The sequence below is a fragment of the Hoplias malabaricus genome, chromosome 10 (genome assembly GCF_029633855.1).
Source record: "Hoplias malabaricus isolate fHopMal1 chromosome 10, fHopMal1.hap1, whole genome shotgun sequence".
In the NCBI taxonomy this organism is placed as follows: domain Eukaryota; kingdom Metazoa; phylum Chordata; class Actinopteri; order Characiformes; family Erythrinidae; genus Hoplias; species Hoplias malabaricus.
The window spans coordinates 11,116,908-11,137,457 of NC_089809.1; the positions used below are offsets into that span (position 1 = coordinate 11,116,908).

General features: G+C 37.9%; 1 protein-coding gene across 3 annotated transcripts in view; it reads right to left on the minus strand.

Moving 5' to 3' along the window:
- Positions 1 to 18,958, minus strand: part of dlgap1b (discs, large (Drosophila) homolog-associated protein 1b) — a 160,637-nt gene extending 141,679 nt beyond the window's left edge. For all 3 annotated transcript variants that reach the window (XM_066683278.1, XM_066683280.1, XM_066683279.1), the window contains exon 1: positions 18,803 to 18,958. The gene's annotated coding sequence lies outside the window, so the exon portion shown is untranslated. The remainder of the gene's footprint in view (positions 1 to 18,802) is intronic.
- Positions 18,959 to 20,550: the final 1,592 nt, after the last annotated feature.

Below are 20,550 nucleotides of genomic sequence, written 5' to 3' on the forward strand. Positions count from 1 at the left end.
CTTCCCCTAAAATGTCAAAAAATAAGTGATCAAATATATACTGTTGTGTGTACATGTCATTGAATAAATATGCTCTACAACGCGATTAACGTTTGTTCAGAATCAGTTCAGAATTGTTATCACTGGTAAAAACGCGGCTTTCCTCTCAATCATTCGCGCAGATTCACAGTGATTTAAACAGTGAGGACGCTGAGCGTCCACAGAGTTCAATGGAGAAGCAGCGAAGTTCAGGGAAACGAGACGAGTGATTGAATAAATGCAGGGCTTTGTCCGGCCCATCGGACGCTCAGCGTCTCTGGGGCAGTGGGCTGGCCTCGGCTGGCCCGGACGCTCAGCTTCTGCATGATTATTGAATGATCTGTCTGAGGCTGAATCCCTTTTTGATTGACAGCGAAATGAGAGAATCAGCGACCCTTTGGTGTAACGATCCGAGTGAGCATTACATTTTCATTCTGTTCTGAGTTGAACTAGACTTTCTTAATCCTTTTAGCGGCATTTTCTTTGTTAAAAACGACTAGCGACAAATCGAGCTTCTATTTCTGGTGGGTTATTTGTAGCTGCTTGTGTTTGGAGACTGACTTCTATCACTCTTTCTGACTTCTATCGCAGTTTCTGTACAGCGGGTGCTGCTGAGCCCCTCCACCGTCACAAAGCGCTCACAGGCGGACACACTTCACATGGGCCAAGGCCGTTTAAGCTGCCTAGCTCTGCTGGCCATTGAGAGGACACTAGTCAATTCAGTGGAAAAGACGCCTTGTTGGTACGACAGGGTCACAGATAATTTTGTTGAAAAGGAACGGAGGGTAGAATTTACGTATAAATAAACCGACACATTTTATGATGTAGGCCGAAATTGAGCTTCCCCTCCTTGAAAGACCAGCATCCGCCACTAGTTGGGGTTTACCCCAGTGGACGAGAGGGTAATTTCCCTGCGCCTTCGGGTTGGGGAAAGGGCTCTGACTGTTTGTGCTTATGCACCGAACAGCAGTTCAGAGTACCATGCCTTCTTGGGGACCCTAGAGGGGGTGCTGGAGAACACTAATTCTGGGGACTCCATTGTTCTGCTGGGGGACTTCAACGTAATGACAGTGAGACCTGGAGGGGCGTGATTGGGAGGAACGGTCCCGCTGATCTGAACCTGAGTGGTGGATTTCTGTGCCCGTCACAGTTTGTCCATTATGAACACCATGTTCGAGCATAAGGGTGTCCACAAGTACACCTGGCATCAGGATACCCTAGGCCGCATTTCGATGATCAACTTTATAGTCGTATCATCGGACCTGCAGCCATATGTTCTGGACACTCGGGTGAAGAGAGGCGCTGAGCTGTCAACTGATCACCACCTTATGGTGAGTTGGATCAGATGGCGGGGGAGGATGCCCCCTATCACTGGGGCTGAGGTGGCCGAGGTGGTAGGGAAACTTTAGACTGTGTTAGACTGTGCAGGAAACTGGAACACCAGGAGGAAACCAACGCAGAGCAGAGAACACACCAAACTTCTCACAGCGAACTGAGATGAGGTTTGAAACCACTATCCAGTACTGACTTCTTTAATACAAAGAATGCAGTTCCACTATTTTACAATCCAATGTTAGAAATTTTACAATCCACTTGTCTATGCTTGCCACTGAGCATGGGGACCGGATGCTCAAATGCAGCTGATCCAGAGTGTTGGTGAAAGATGCCATTAACAACACATACATTAACTTCACTGTTATTGGTCAATTCATATACACATTAGCAAGAATGGGTATTTGGCACTACATAAAACTTTATTGGCTCTTCTGTGACTCAGTCCAGACCTGAGCGCCATTGAGAATTTTTGGGGTGTGCTGGTGACTTTGTGCAAATCTCCAAATCTCCCATCATCAATGGGAAAAATATTCCTAAAATATAGTTTAAGCTATCCATCCATCCATTATCTGTAACCGCTTATCCAATTTAGGGTCGCGGGGGGTCCAGAGCCTACCTGGAATCATCGGGCGCAAGGCGGGAATACACCCTGGAGGGGACGCCAGTTCCCATTCACTCACACTTTCGAGTCGCCAATCCACCTGCAACGTGTGTTTTTGGACTGTGAGAGGAAACCGGAGCACCCACGCGGACAAAACACCAACTCCTCACAGACAGTCACCCGGAGCTGGAATCGAACCCACAACCTCCCCCTGGAGCTGTGTGACTGCGACACTACCTGTGTCTCATACATCCAGACCCATATGTGTTAGTATAATGGTCAATATATCAAAGCATAAATAAAAATCACTGGGAGAAGAGAAAAAAAAAGACTGATGACTTTATCTGATTTACTAAATGATTTAAGATTTATAGAATGTTCAAAAGGGCCTTAGGGATTAAGCCTTATTTGCTCAGTATTCTTTTCTCTATTATGGTTTTTGCTCTTATTTCTCCCAACACATTGCCTACATTTTACTTGATTTAACCTTCTCTTTGTGTTCTCATGTGGGTCCAGCAATATTTTTGGAGAGGAGGGAGAGGTGTAATGCCAAATACGAATGCACCGATCCGACTTTTTTAGTTCCAATACCAATACCTATAATTTGCATATCGGTCGATACCTGATACTGATCTGATACCATTGATGAATTAATAAACCATATACCTCACCTTTTGGGAGAGACTTAAGGCACAAGGATTGACTTAAACATTATTAACAAAAATATTAACAAAATATAACAAATATAGTGAAATGATATTTCTTTGGCACAGCAGAGTCAAACTTATTAAAACAGATTAAAATAAATTTAATGCATCAAAATGGAAATAAGTAGCTTCACTTTGTCAAACACATAAACAGCAATCAATTTTATTTTTAAATGTTTAGTGTAAACAGAAATCCAAAATAAAATCTAGCAACTGAATCTGAGAATAAATAAAGGCCTTGGTCAAATACAATCAGTAATCAAACTTTGTTAGCATGCAAACAATAAATAATAATAATAATAATACATTTAATTTATATAGTGCTTTTCAAAAATCCAAAAGGCTTACAATAATAATACACAGTACAAAGAACATCAAAAGACATAGCGATACAAAGAGTAAAAAAGAACACAAAAATAAAAAATAAAAAATAAAACGAATTTGAATAGCATCCAGTGTGCAGCACAGAGACACAGGGTTTAAATGTGTCCCAAGATTGACTGTCATTGTAAATATTAGCAGTTTGACCACGTCGGTAGATATAAACGGACCATCGGGTCGACACAGCTGCAGTCTCTAGGTCCATAGCCACAGTCAGTGGACATACAGGATGTGCTCCCCCGGTCGTCACCAGCAGCAGTGGCAGAAAACCATCTGAGCCAAGCATGGTCACCTGGACGTGCACTGCCATCCACAAAGCAGCAGCAAAACGTGACAAACTTCTTCAGTCAACATCAGCTACAGCTAAAAACAGTGAGAGCAGAGCATGAACCGCAGACAATGACAGCAGGTTTCTCCACGCTACAGTCCCAGCTGAGAGAAACAGCAAAGACAGGCAGGAAGTTGCAGAAGAGTAGTGATGGAGATGGGCTCCTCTGGTCAGCAGACCAGCCGTTAGCATCAGAGATAGCAAACAGCTAACCCCCGGCTAGCAAAGAAGAAACCATATCCCCACACAGAAAGACAGCCATTAATTAAACACAACAAACAAAATACGAGTGAGAGGCCATAGTGCTCTGATCAGGCACTGATGACAGACAACGACTTTTAGTGCAAGTTCAAAACATCGGTCTTGTGGATCTGCCTATTTATCCAAAACTCGATCCAGCTCATTTTGTTAAAATTGGGACAGATATCCGATCCTAATATCGGATCGGTGCATCCCTAATGCCAAAGTGTCTTGTCTTGATCTAAGAAGGGGAACAAAATTATAACAGCTCATTTTATCACATTCTGACATAGACAGCCTACAATAAAAACTACTAAATTGCCTTATTTCACAGTTCACGGGTTGGATGAATCCATAAGATTTAAAAAAAAAAGGGTGTTCTGATCATTAGCTAAATCGTAACCTAAACTACTGTTCATGAGTTGTATTGGGCAAATTAAATAAACATCCACAGGCTAGAAAAGAAAATGTACCCTTGAATTTATTAACCTGTAGATCCCAATTTAGCAGAAATCACCTCTACCAAACATCCACATTTTAGACTAGAAAAGGTCAGATGTTTCAATTAAAGAGATGGGTTTCACAGGTGCTTCATCTATTAAATTACAAAAATCCTAGTGACGGACAAAACTCTTCAACTCCTCAAAAAAAAAAAAAAAAATTTAAAAGAAAATAAAAATAAATAATTGTTTAGTGTGAATTCTTTCTATTGCACACTAAAGGCAAATACAGAGAGGATGAAGAGGAGCTTCTTCCCACAAAACATACAGACCCTTCCTCAGAGCAATAAAACGAGGACTGTAACCACCCAACCCCCATCACATCACTCACTCACAATCACAAACACACACACACACACTACTCGCTAGACATTCATACGCATACTGTATACTACCTCCTGCTCAATGCTGCCCATACGTTTTGCATATATTTCACTAGCTCTTTACGTTAGAATTAATCTCTCTACTGCACATTTCCCTTAGTTATGTTATACTATTACCTCTGTATATACTTATATTTAATATTTACATATCTTTATTTTTACCCCTATATATTGTGTTATACTTCTTAAAACTCTATCTTATAGCTAGATTTATTTTTATTTGACTTTCATGCGAGTGAGTACTTTTTAATGCATTTTACTTCTAGTTGTACTGTGCATGAATTTGTATGTCAAAGTTTGATTTGATTTGATGATTGATTTCATTTCAACCATACCAAGCTGCAAAGAGAACAGAAGAACAGAACGACACAAAGCCGAAACAGGCTACAAGACCAATGCGAAATTTTCACAAACTGTGAAAATGAGGTCCTGTCACTATTTCCCCTAGGAGAGGGCATCCTGTTAAGATCAGACCAAGAGCACAATGGCCAAATTCAGAAAGAAGTGAGAAAGAATCTGAGGTTCACAGCAAAACACCTAAAGAAGACTTTACACACTGTTTGTGTCGACAATTAGAAAAAATAAAACAACTGAACAAGAATGGTCACCATGATCTTAGAAGATGGGATATCAACAAAAAGCCACATAAAAACTGTGAAACATAGTGGAGGGAGCATCATGATTTGGGCTGCTTTACTGCCTCAGGGACTGGATGCCTTGTGATCAGTGAGGGAATAACCCAAAGGAAACAAAAAAAATCAAAAAGGAGATGATCTTAATGTCTCAGTATTTTCTCCTAGACAACAATGAGACCAGTTGAAAAAACAACGGATACTTTAGAATAAGTCTCCTGCTGCTCAAATATGTCTCCTTAATTAAAGACCTCAGTGATATCACACATTTCCTGTGGAGTTTTAGTGGAGATCTGGTTTAAGTCGCAAACTGTGCTTAGATTTTCCAGATTAACTAATCATACTTTCTGCTTTATCTCAGTCACTCAGTCTCACTCAAGGAATTTTAGGTAAATCCATTGTCTCCTGAGTCATTACAGAGCAATCCATGAGCAATAGAACTTGGGAATGATTTAAAGGTGTTCCAAAATATTTTATGAGAGAACGTAAGAGCAGCGGAAAATTACCTCAAGCTGAAGAGAAGTTGGGTGATGCAACAAGACAATGACCCAAAGCAAGCAAGTAAATCAACTAAAGAATAACTGAATGAAACTTGGAATGGCCAAGTCAGAATCTTGAACTGTGGCATAACCACAAAGGCTAGTTTACTTTCTTCAGCTTGTGTTTACACAATATACTCAATAAATGACATGAACAGTACAACAGTGTTAGTAGTTCTGTTACATTGTGTTTGTGTAAAATTGCAGCTTATTCAAGTATCAGACCACATTTACTAATAATCTTAAGCAAGATGAACAGCTCTGAAATGTTAGTTTATCTTCTCACATTTTCTTGCCACCTGACTGGAAAATAATTCCAGAGAGATTCAAAGATTTCAATTAGCTGACAATGCTCTGAAGTCCCATACATATCTTCACTTTACTCTCATTAATGTCACATTCCTCTAAACGCACCTGTCTGGGATTGCAATGCAATTACATGCAAAAAAAAAAAAACTATATTCCCATATAACATAGGGTAAACATGCTGTCAAAAAATGTGCATGGAGAGTCATCTTTTAAAATCTGTGGATAAGAAATTGTGGCAAGACATCCTTTCATGCGTTAACTAAGGCAGTGTTAATGACTAGGGCATGCATGGTTGACTCTGGAACTGACTGATGATGTAATCAGTAATGGAATTAGTAGAATGTATTCTGAAGTAGTGTCTTCTAGGCTTGCGTTCACCAATTTGCAGTTTTTGATTTTTCCCTACATGATCTTGCATTCATACTTTCATGTTGGTGGGTTTTTTCAAGCTTATTGGCTAATGTGTTGCTTAAGTGTCAGTTAAAAAAATGCCTTAAGTGGTACCTAGGGACTTTCTTAAGGGAAATCGTCATAACCCCTTAAATGTTCCCTTAAGTAATCACTTGATAACCATTAAGTTCCTTAACTGTCAATTCCCTTAGAATTATTTAATATATGTAAAAGCTCACCTTAACACTCAGAAGATGGAGAACATGGCTGCATTTTTTTAGGGTTTTGAAGATGATTGTGTCCCTAGAGAGTTTTTCGAGAAAATCCTCTAGACCTTCTGAGTGATGAACAGTTAAAACTGTACCGATTTGACCATCGTTCAATTTATGAAGTCACTAGTGAGCTAGAAGATGACTTCAGACATTCTTCACAGCGTAGCCACGCTTTACCTGCAGATTTACAGATAGCACTGCACTTTTTTACAACTGGGAGTTTCCAGTCCGTGGTGAGAGAAATTTTCAGAAAGTTTTTTCAAAGTCTTGCTGGGTTGAATGGACAGATGCTCTTTGCCGATAGCTAGAAAAAGTAGTTACATTTCCATCCCGAGTTGAGCAAGAGGTTATAAACTCTGGGATTAAACTGTTAATCACAATTTATGTAGATGATGTCAGGGGGGGTAAAACTATATTTTTAAATCCTAGGCTTCTCCAAACCCAGGTGCCCACATTTGGGGCAAATTTCTATCATTTCTGGCACTTACAGCTCAGTTAAAGCACTGGCAATTGTCATATGGGTTAGAAATAGGCCTAATATTATGAGCTGGGCTTGACTTGGGTTACAACATGTAATATGTGAGTCAGATGTGTTCAACAACACACCTGACATCTGGCACATATAATGTGGAACTGTTGAGGCAACCAGACTGCTATCTGGGAACCTAGATGTCCCTATTATAATATCTTCACTATCCACTGAGCATTCCTCAGTTTTCAGTCACAAACACACGTTCTGAAATATAATCCATTTTATTGCTCATGATGTTTGTTTACTAACACGTATGTTTACATTGTAACTTTTATTGCACTTTAAGTGCTCTGTTAATTTATAAATAAAGGGTAAATAACCACCCGGTAAACAAAGGTACCAACTGACCATTTTTTTTCGGGAAACCCTTAAAACCTACTTAACTTTTAACGGAAGTCAACTGAAACATATTTTTTTTATTTTAAACGATTAAATGTATATAATTTTGGAGCCTTTTACTTAGTCCATTCTTCATGAAATTGTCACAAAACGTAAAGGACAGCTGTTTCGTTCAAATGATGTAGTAAAATTTAAAAAACTTAAAATAAATAAATAAATAAAGTGATACAAGTTTTTCATTGGGCAATAAACACTGTCAGAAAAAAGACATGGTACAGGTTCATTATTGGTCCCTAAATATACAAAGAGTGTAAATGCATCTTTAAAAGGTGCAACAGTGGTTTTAGAGTCCAGTTGTGTTTGGAGAAGAGGTGAATGTTTGTAATCATTCATAATAGAACAGTGTAAAAAAAATCATAATATAAGTCCTGGGGATGAAATGGGGCATATGTAATCAACACAGTTTTAAAATCTCCATATAACAGAATAAGGTACAATTATGTTCCCTAATTAAATGTACACAATATGCACCCTTGAGAGTACCACCTCAGTGAAAGTTTTCCTGACAGTGTACCTTGTCTGTACCATGCCTTTCAACTCTATTCTAGCTTCACAGGTTTTTATTTTTTTCTGTTCCCTGCTTTATATTCTACCCTTTTTCTAACTGTTTTCTTTCCATCTTTTTCTATAGGTGAAAGATCTGGACTGCAGGCTGGCCATTTCAGTACCCGGATCCTTCTCCTACATAGCCATGATGTTGTGATTGCTGCAGAATGTGGTCTGGCATTATCTTGTTGAAAAATGAAGGGTCTTCCCTGAAAGAGATGACGTCTAGATGGGAGCATATGTTGTTCTAGAACCTGAACATAGTTCTCTGCATTAATGGTGCCTTTCCATTCCACGAGCATCCAGTAGAGTTTTACGACCTTGACCCTTACGCACAGCAATTGTTCCAGATTCTCTGAATCTTTTGATGTTATGCACGGTTGATGACGATAACTTCAAAGTCTTTGCTATTTTACGCTGGGTAACACCATTCTGGTATTGCTGCACTATTTTTCTGCGCAACTATGGTGGAATTGGTGATCCTCTTACCATCTTGGCTTCAGAGAGACACTGACACTCTGAGAAGCTCTTTTTATACCCAATCATGTTGTTAATTGACCTAATTAGTGTTAATTGGTGGGTCCAGAGCCTACTTGGAATCATTGAGCCCAAGGTAGGAATGCACCCTGGAGGGGGCGCCAGTTTTTTTTTATATGAAATCCTAATGTAATTTAATGCCACTACATACTGGCCAACATAATTTTCTTCCGGAGCTAATTATGTTTGTCAAGCATGTGAATGTTTCATCCAATCTCTCACACACGGAAGCTCACAGAAGCTAGAGCTGTGATTAGTTATTATACACACAGCATACTACAAAATGTTTAATGAGCAGAAAGTCATTTCAAAATTGCACGTATAATCACTACTGTATAGACTATTTTCATGATAATTACTAAAACATATTCTGCACTACTAATGCAGACACAATAATGCAACATTTGTCACGCCCATGTCCTGTCATGTCAATTTTCCCCGCCATGTGCTCTTGCACATGGCTCTGTTTGTTATTGTTCATGTTTCTGCCTTAGTCCCGCGTTTGTTCCAGCTCCTCGTCAGTGTCATTTGTAATCCTGCCCCCTCGTTATCTGTTCCAGGTGTTCCTTGTCTGTGTTGTGAATATAAGTCCCTTTTTCTCTGTGTATGTTGTCAGACATTCCACCTTCTGTTCGTTTCCACTGTCATTGTATCAAGTCTGTCTGTTTCTCTCTACCGTTGTGTTGTTCCCTAGTCTTTGTCTCATCTGTTCCTTGGTTTGCTTCTCTTTCCTTTACCAGTCTGGTCTGTCTGTTTCCTTCCTTGTGCCTCCCTCTTTGTCTGTCTGTACCATTTAGTCTGTGTTATAGTTTAGTCTGTTTAGCTTTCCATGTTTAGTCTTTCTTAGCTCCCCCTGTTTGGATCTCTGTTTAGCTCTCCGTGTTCTAGTTTAGTCTGTTTAGCTCTCTGTATTCATGTTTAGTCTGTTTAGCTCCCTTTGTCTAGGTCTCTGTTAGCTCCCTTTGTCTTTCTGTCAAGGTCTCTCTGTCTAGATCTGTTTTGTTATCTTTCATTTGTATAAATAAAAAGCAAAAATAAACAAATGGGCTCTCTGATAAAAAAGGTTTTGGACTTCTCCATACTTCTTATAATGCCATGGTTCTGGATATGTCATTTTGAATTATTAAGCCATTACTGCATATAGGAAATTTCTATGATTATGGGGATACGCAGTTCTAAGCTATGCATCTTTTAAGATGGATTGGTATGTTTCAAGAAAAAAGATTGCTCTTTGTTGGTGGGTGAAGTGTAACTGTTCTGTAAGTTTTTATTCACTATTTGAATTACCACAGAAACTCATTCGTAACAAGCTATTTAGTTTTATAGCACTTTTGGTAATGCAGTTAGCCGTCTCCTGACTGCCAACTTAAGTGACAGCAATTTAAGTTTCCAGCATGCAAACAGACTGGAGAGCTAAAAAATGGTGAGGAAATATATTTTGAATTTTATAAAAAGTGTTTTTGATTACAGAAACAAACTTCACCTTTAAAAGGGGACCTATTATACCCCCACAAGTTACAGTTCCCTTAATGAAATGTCTTTGACATGCTTTGATCAAAATACCACAATGAACAATGAACACAGCACTTTTCTTACCCTGTCTAAACAGCTTTGTTCAGAATGACAGGTTTCAGCACTGGTTGAGAATGAGCCTCTACTTACATCAAAAGCAAGGCACCTAGGAGTGACATGTGAGGAGCATAAATGCTGGTTTTTAGTAATATTCAGTTTGTTCTCATCGTTCTATAATCAATTTCACAATATTTAATCAGTACTCATTTCTCCACCACCTTGTCTCTGAGTATAGCACTGTGACTGAGACGAGGAGTATGGGACAATGCTGTTGTGCCTGTTATCAACGCAAGATGCAGCACGAAATCACCAAGTTTTATCTTGCGTTTTCAGACTTAGGCAGATTATGAAAAACTGACAAGCAAAGTTTCCATGTCAACCTATAACACAGTGCTTGTAAACTGCCTGCAGGTTAGACTAATCACAAACCACTAAAAGCAAAAATAATAATCTGTCACTGAAGTTCTGCATTTAAGCATATGCTGCTCTTCTTGCTGAGAAAGCAATAGGGCTTAATTTACAGAAAATCCATTACATTAAGAATCAAAACCATGGGCACATTATGGATACTTTTGAGTTGCTAAATCACCTACTAATCATGTTTTTTGGATCATGGAAGAAAACACGAGTACACAGAGGAAACCCTCGAAGACACAGGGAAAAAATACCAAACTCTTCAAAGACAGTCACCTGGACAACTATCAAATTTCCAGTGAAACCGAACATGCAACAAGTGTGCAAACTGGGGTGCAGAGCCATGTTTAGTCCAAAAAACAAAAACAACACTTGAATACATGATTAGTAAACAGTGGCTAACTTTACCACCGCCATTCCAAAGCCAGCCATTCCTTGTAGAGATGGGTTTTTTTGACTCCATTTTCCGTGGGACCCCTGCCAGTGGAAAAGCCGAGCCGTGCCGAGATGTGTAGAGACCGACCCATGTGGTGGTAAAGCACCAATAGTTTATCATGGTGTAATAACATTCTGTCATATTACCCACCTTTTGTCAAGCTACAGTCCTAAAATGCCATAACACTGTAGGGTCATCCATTTTTGGCCTGAAATTAAAATCAGTAGGAAATTGGCCAAGAACTTGTATATGGCTATAAACATAGTAATTTCCCTCACAAAGGCTATGGAAGAGCTATACACTAAAGAAACATAATTAGAATTTCTGATTTGTATTTTCAGTTCAATTTAACAATGAACACTTTGTTGACAGCCAAAGTGTTAGTTTTAGTCTAGGTGGGAGGAAACCGGAACACCCAGAGGAAACCCACGCAGACATGAGGAGAACACACCAACTCCTCACAGACAGTCACCTGGAGCAGGAATCGAACCCACAACCTCCAGGTCCCTGGAGCTGTGTGACTGCGACACTACTGGCTGCGCCACTGTGCCACCCCTGTATCAGAGATTCTATACTAAAAAAAAGATTTTAAACATGAACCCTTCATGTGGGGGACCGATTTAAGGAAGCATAAACTCGCATTGTAACATAACATTGTGAACCAGTCATATATTGTTAGGAATATAAATGAGATGACAAATTCAATGTTAAAACACAAAACCACAATGTTTTGATATTAAATAATTGACAAACTCAGGTGCTGTACTATCATTGTTACAAATTGAAACGGGTGTGTAATAACAAGAGTATTCCGTTTAATGACAGTTTAAACATAAAGGAAATACAACAGTTAAATTGTCATTTACATGGCTGTTGTTCTGGCATTACTAACCAGAATGACCTGATATTAAGTGAGAGACATATTCAGGTGTTGTACTATCATTATGAAGTGAAAATGTTGTGTGCAAACTATTCATTCATTCATTGTCTGTAACCGCTTATCCAATTCAGGGTCGTGGTGGGTCCAGAGCCTACCTGGAATCATTGGGCGTAAGGCGGGAATACACCCTGGAGGGGGCGCCAGTCCTTCACAGGGCAACACAGACACACACACACACACATTCACACCTACGGACACTTTTGAGTCGCCAATCCACCTACCGACGTGTGTTTTTGGATTGTGGGAGGAAACCGGAGTACCCGGAGGAAACCCACGTGGACACGGGGAGAACACACCAACTCCTCACAGACAGTCACCCGGAGCGGGAATCAAACCCACAACCTCCAGGCCCCTGGAGCTGTGTGACTGCGATACTACCTGCTGCGCCACCGTGCCATCCTGTGTGCAAACTACTGATTTCCTTTTATTAATTATATGAATTTGGAACTAAAGTTACAGAAACGGGACCATTCAAAGGGCCTTTATCTTGAAATGACACATCAGAATGACTTCATATTAAGTGAGTGACATAATCAGGTGTTGTACTATCATCATGAATTGAAATTGTTCTTTGCAAACTATTAGTTTCAATTTAATAATTATATAAATTTGGAATTAAATTTACAGAGATGTGACCATTCAAAGGGCCTTTATCTTGAAATGACACATCAGAATGACTTCATATTCAGTGAGTGACATAATCAGGTGTTGTACTATCTTCATGAAGTGAAATTGTTCTGTGCAAACTAATGGTTTTCTTTTAATAATGATCTCAATTTGAAATAACATTTACAGAAATGGGACAACACAAAGGGCCTTTATTTTGAAATGACACATCAGAATGACTTCATATTAAGTGAGAGACATATTCAGGTGTTGTACTATGAATATGAAGTGAAATTGTTCTGTGCAAACTAATGGTTCACTTTTAATAATGATCTGAATTTAGAATTAAATTTAGAGATAGGACAACACAAAGGGCCTTTATTTTGAAATGACACATCAGAATGACTTGATATTCAGTGAGTAACATAATCAGGTGTTGTACTATGATTATGAAGTGAAATTGTTCTGTGCAAACTAAAGGTTTCCTTTTAATAATTATATAAATTTGGAATTAAATTTACAGAAATGGGAACATTCAAAGGGCCTTTATTTTGAAATGACACATCAAAATGACTTCATATTCAGTGAATGACATAATCAGGTGTTGTACCATGATTATAAAGTGAAATTGTTCTGTGCAAACTAAAGGTTTTCTTTTAATAATTATATACATTTGGAATTAAATTTACAGAAACGGGACCCATCAAAGGGCCTTTATTTTGAAATGACACATCAGAATGACTTCATATTCAGTGAGTGACATAATCAGGTGTTGTACTATGAATATGAATTGAAATTGTTCTGTGCAAACTAATGGTTCACTTTTAATAATGATCTGAATTTGGAATTAAATTTAGAGATAGGACAACACAAAGGGCCTTTATTTTGAAATGACACATAAAAATGACTTCATATTCAGTGAGTGACATAATCAGGTGTTATACTATCATCATGAAGTGAAACTGTTCTGTGCAAAGTAATGGTTTTCTTTTAATAATGATCTCAATTTGGAATTCAATGTATAGAAATGGGACCATTCAATGGGCCTTTATCTTGAAATGACACATCAAAATGACTTCATATTAAGTGAGTGACATAATCAGGTGTTGTACTATCATCATGAAGTAAAACTGTTCTGTGCAAACTAATGGTTCACTTTTAATAATGATCTGAATTTGGAATTAAATTTAGAGATAGGACAACACAAAGGGCCTTTATTTTGAAATGACACATCAGAATGACTTGATATTCAATGAGTAACATAATCAGGTGTTGTACTATGATTATGAAGTGAAATTGTTCTGTGCAAACTAACAGTTTCCTTTTAATAATTATATAAATTTGGAATTAAATTTACAGAAATGGGACAATTCAAAGGGCCTTTATCTTGAAATGACACATCAGAATGACTTCATATTCAGTGAGTGACATAATCAGGTGTTGTACTATCTTCATGAAGTGAAATTGTTCTGTGCAAACAAAAGGTTTCCTTTTAATAATTATCTAAATTTGGAATTAAATTTACAGAGATAGGACAACACAAAGGGCCTTTATTTTGAAATGACACATCAGAATGACTTCATATTCAATTGTTCTGTGCAAACTAATGGTTTCTTTTTAATAATGATCTAAATTTGTAATTAAATTTACAGAAATGGGACCATTCAAAGGGCCTTTATTTTGAAATGACACATCAGAATGACTTGATATTCAGTGAGTGACATAATCAGGTGTTGTACTATGATTATGAAGTGAAATTGTTCTTTGCAAACTAAAGATTCCCTTTTAATAATTATATAAATTTCGAAATAAATTTACAGAAATGTGACAATTCAAAGGGCCTTTATTTTGAAATGGCACATCAGATTGACTTAAGATTCATGTCCTAAAATCTTCATTATTTCCACAAAAGAGCAAATATTTGTTGTTTACCCATTTATTATTTGTTTAGAAAAATATTTATTTATTACATAGATTTCCTGTCAGTGACTTTTGTTTTTTATTTTGAAATTCGTTCCTCTACACGCTCTTACCATAATGTTCAGAATACGCAGTTCCACCAAAACTAAGTGGGGGCTAGTTTGACCAAGCTTTTCCAAGTGGAGGCTGGCTTGACTCCAGTAAGCGTTTAGACTGTCATATGGTATACACCAGAGAGTTTTGGCAGGGTTGAGTAATACAGCAGTTATGTCATCTCCCAAATTGGTTTATGGGATTTTAGTATGCAATACTGGAACTGTTATGAAGGACATGCCCCAAAGATTTTTTCCTAGCCTGAAATGGGAAAATATTGGTAAAATTTACAAGAGGAATTATCATTCAAGTGAGGGATTGGGTGCTTTGGAAGGTGAAGTCTTTAAGTATCCAAATACAGCTGGTAAAATGCACATCAGTGAAGACTGACATGTGCCCTTAGGCAAACAGCTGGGTTTGTGAAGTGCACCCTAAGGCTGGGCAAAACACTAGCGCAGACTCGCTAATGTGAGGCTAGCCTGAGGCACTGTAGAACACTGTTCCTGAATGGGGCGACATAGGTGTCTACACACAAAGAACAGTGTAATTTTTGTTCCTCAATTTTATATATTTAAATTATGTATTATTATTTATATTATTTTTATAATATATCATATATTATGATGTGTTATTTCTATTAAAATTCCCTAAATTGTCTTTGATATTTAGACGCTACTGTAAATATGCAATTAGACTCCTCCTTTATCTCCATTTACCCCTCCAGCTCAAAAGCCCTGCCCCATAAGATTAGATGACAGGTTTGTGACATTAGAAATCCTGGCAGTCTAAACTTGTCCCAGATAGAAATGAATGTTTAACACAAAAGTGGGCCATATCTGCAGTTCTCTTTTGGCCCACAATTGGTAATGATTCAGGGTGAGTCCGGTTGCCTCAACACAGCCACAGGTCTGCTTTATATGAGCCAGATATCAGGTAGAATCAAGGCAATTTTGAAAAACACTGCAGTCCAAAGCAGAAATATTCAGGAATGGCATTGACTGATTAAGAAGCCCCAGTGTCAGTAAATGGGTTAAAAACAAGGTCTCTCTCTCTCTCTCTCTCTCTCTCTCTCGAGCAAAGGCATCTGCTGTTTTTTAAGACAACAGAGAGAATTTTTGAAAAGCACAAACTGAGATGAGGATATTGCTATATTCCTGCTCCAACATTGACTTATTTTTGGTGGTTTGTATCACTTAAGGTCTCCAAACCCGGGAGACGGCCAACTGCATTACTGAAAGTGCTACAAATCTAAACAGCTTGAGTTATAAACTGAGTTTCTGTGGTAATTCAAACAGTAACTAAAAACTCACAGACCAGTTAAATGTCAGTCACATACAAATAACAGTTTGTAGAGAATAGCATTTCCCAATAATCTAGACGTCCTATTTAAATGTGATGAGATGAAAATCTATATGCTCTGTTGTCCCTAAATATTCCTAAAGGTACTAAATGGTGTGCTAGCACTCATGGGAACACAACTCCACCTCTCTATAGCCAAATGCTGGGAACATTCATCCCAGACTTTACTAAAAACCTCCATTACCTATGAAGACTCCAAGGCTGCTTCTACCTGTGGTTTTAAATTAAAGGGGACATATTATGCAAAACTCACTTTTTGCGTGCATTGGTTTTTCCATTTGGGTCCTTACTGATCCTATACACACTCCAAGTGGCAAAAAAAAACATCCATCCATTCTCAGTACCTCAATTGAAAGATTTTGGTGCCAGGAACCATATGCTTCTACAAGCCATTTAAATGGCTCCCTTATTGTGATTTCACAATAAGTACATTTGCATACAACCACCCTGGCACCACCTGTCACTTGTGTAAACATGAGTTGGGTGGGGCATAGCCAGCAACAGTTTATCTGCATAAAAGTGGCAGATCCTTTAAATGGCTCATTCTGAAAGGGACTGAAACTGGCAAGAATAGAGCTGGTAGAGTTTTTCCTAGCTACCGTTGTCTCTGGCTCACTCACCCGGGGTTATTAATTTAAATGTTGTTTTAATTCCCTGCTTTATGACACCATCAGGTTGTAAAAAGCACTATACAAATAAAATTGACTTAACTTGATTAGTTTTACTCCAGTCTTGCCCATGTAGGACATTAAGCATATTTAACTTATGCTCGCCGAGGTGTCGTTTCATTGTTTAATTTTTCAAATATAAGTAACTTTCACCATTTTGAAAATATAATGATATTTCCCATTAGAAATAAAGTATGTCAGCACAGAACTATTCTGAGCATTTCCAGGGTAGTGCTAAGAAAAAAGGCTGTTTAATAGAAACAGAGCATTTTTAACTGAATGTAGTAAAATAATTATTTTTCCAGTTCACACATTACAGAAAAAAAATTACAGTAGTGTAATGCACACCAAAGTAATGCATGGTTACACTTTTCTAACTACAAAAAACAAACATTTACAAATATTAAGTAATTGCCTGATATTTATTATATTATTATAATAAGTAGAAAGAGAAGAAATTTTTAAATTTTAAGTAGTAATAAATCATGCCATAATGTGCTGCCACATGCAGTTCTTCTGTGTGACAATATCAATGAAATATCTCATTGCATACTTGACAAAATTTAACGCAAGAAAAATAACTAACAGACATACCGGCCAACCCTTGGCTTTGCTGTTAGCAGAGAAATGGGCTTGGTTACTAATACTGTTTTTGCAACAATAAAAAGATGCATACATTTTGTTCAATTGTGCACGCAGTGCTTGTATAATCTCTGCAGAAAAGCATCAAATGAAATGGGACACTCTACAATGGCCACAAATATGTTTAAGTTCAGCCTAATCTAGGTTTCAGTACTGAGCTGTGGAGCATTAGAACTAAGTAACTTTGGGATGGGTTTAAGTGGCTTTTTTTTTAACTAATCATCCAAGCAATAGCTACTTGACATCACTGGTGTTCTCATGACTAAATGCCATAAAATCTTAGCACAAATTATTCCAATAGAAAATCTAAAAACCACCTATGAGCGCAATAACTATTAGTGCAGCCAAGTGGACACAGTAACAGTTCATACCCCTGATTTTTTCAAAAAGTGTTGGATGAGCAGATGTCCACAAACGTATCGCTATAAAGTACAAAGTGTATGCCTATGTATATTCACTATTATTAACTATATATTACAAATGAGTCGGCCACATGATCCTATATACCTCCACATAGCTTCAAATTATTTAAAAACACTATTACCATGCATGATCAAGACGTTATTGGTCTCTTGGTTGAAATAAGAATGTGGGTTTAAGTGACATTTCAGTATTGTAATGCGTAGGAAAACATGCAAATGCATAACGTTTATTTTAAAGTTCTAAACAGGTATAAAATCTACAATTTTGTTAAAAGCTGAATATGATAGGCTGAGCGTTAGGTAGACTAATAAGCATAAGTGTGCTTCTTACAGTCGGGACGAAACTGGATATGCATCCGACCATGATGCCAAATTGTTCCGATCTTGTCACTGTTTCTAAATACTGTCGCATAACCGTATACCGATAACAGTGCCAGAACAGTGTTATGTTCATCACATAGTGTTAGATAGTGGCTGCAGCTGAGTCAACGTTTGATCACGAAACCCCTCCAAGTCTACAACCATTTTATAACCGGTTCATGCAAAGTGTATTTTCCGAGAAAGCATGGGAACATGTCGGTTTATTTTAAGAAATAACTGGTATGTTGCGAAGCCAATTTCGTATAAGTAGATTTTCTCTATTTAATGTAGGGAAAGGCCTTGCAAAATCAGATGAAACTTGTTTCCCACATAATGCTACCTTACAACAGCAGCTTTCTAATTCAAATCCAATGACGGGCACGTTGAACATTCACGCGAGTGAAATTTAAATGTAAAATTTTACAACAACAATCAAACAACAGTACAGTCAACAGTTCAAGACCCATAACGCTACATTAGGCTACCGCCTGACTCGCACCTGTATGGAAGGAAATATCGTTGCAAATCAGAACCTAAATTGCCAAATACACAACAATCGAACAGTCAAATTCATTTAAAAATGACACCACAAGAACAGGTTCGCCTATTTTGGACACGGTTGGCTTGGTCTCGTAGACTTGGCAACATTCTTGCTTTCAACAACGTAAAAAACGTCTAACTACGATCAACAGCGAAGAAAAAAATAGGCTACAGTTCTTACCGCGAGAATTTCCATTCAGCTCAAATCAACGGCTGCCCCTCGATGAAAACGCCAGAAAACACCAAAATAAATCCGTAACGTTGCCCGACGTGTGCGTACATATCTTTACTGGGGTCTTTACATAGAGCCTTTCCAAGGATACGAGGTCCCCCTACTGCCAAGTCCCATCTCTAGCGTTTGTGTGTGTTGATGTGTGAGAGTGAACGGCTGCTGCAGCAACGTTGTTCTTTTCCCACCTCTATTTAGACAAGTCCCGCCCCCTGCAATTTGATAGGCTAGGCGTAGCCCTCATCATTCGCTGTGAATGTTTTGTATGAAGTATTACAACTCATAATCTATGGAGTTTTTTTGTGATAATATTCTATAATTAAATGAATAATTAAATAAAATTGTAATAATTAATTAAAAGGAGAATTAATTAATCAAATATTTCATAAATAATATTTTAAAATAAAAGCTTAAACAATTTAGTGATTTATTTGTTATTTAAATGTGCATTTTAAATTTGTTTAATTTTATTATTTAAATAATTGAATTCATTATTATTAACTATTTGTATATTTATTTTATGCGCCTTGCTGCCTTGCACCATGAAATAATTAAATCTATTAACTTCATCCATCATCCGTCAGTGGGCGGGCCTAACTCTAATCCAGTCAGATTGACTAGATTGCGCAGTGAAGGCAGTAAACGTGATCACGCACGTTCGATTCATATTTCCGTCTACTAATTATAGATTTAAAAGGGCAAAATATCGAAAGTAAGAGTTCAGGATGAAGCTGCATTAAGGGAATTAAGAAGAGGCATTAAGAAACAATGTCTCTTCAATTAGAAATAATTCTATGTGTTTTTTGTGACTGTGGAAGGAAACCAGAGCAAATGGAGGAAACCCACACACACATGGGGGAACACACCAAATTCTTCACAGACACAAAAGGCAGGGCTCAAACTGACACTGCTGCTGCGCCACAGTGACACCTCGTTTAGTAGCTGAAACTCAATAATGATACACACGTGTTATAGACAAGCTCTATACTGAAGAACAAAAAACAAAACAACAACAAAATAATAATAATAATAATTATTATTATTATTATTATAATGTAAATCTACAATTTCAGGCTGTAGTACACCTGTTGCTCTGCATGTTTTTTTTTTTGCCCCTTTTCACCCTGTTCTTCAGTAATCAGGATCCCCGTGGAACCACCATCAAGTAAGTTTGATTTTGTCTGTGAATTTCAGCGCTGCAGTGACACTGACTTTTGTCAGAATAAACTCTCTCTCATTTTGTACAATAGTCAATATTTCATGTTCCCTTCTAAAGTGTGACTTGTTTTGTGGCGGAGCTGAGAGTTACATGGATTTTGATGTACAGATTTTTATTTAGATATTAAGCTAAATGTAATTTCAATAGATAATCTATCCTTTGTCCGAATGGGTTACCTCCAGGTGCTCCAGTGTCCTCCCACAATCCAAAAAAACACACATTGGTAGGTGGATTGACTACTCAAGTGTGTCTGTAGGTATGAGTGTGTGAGTGAATTTATGTGTGTGTGTGTGTGTGTGTGTGTGTGTCCCTGTGAATGACTGGCAACCCATTCTAGGGTGTATTCCTGCCTTGCGCCCAATGACTCCGGGTAGGCTCCTGACATACCGTAATCCTGAACTGGTGTGGTTACAGGCAATTGATGAATGATGAAATGTGTTTTCTCCATCAGACAATTGGGCTCACTCTCCATCATACACCT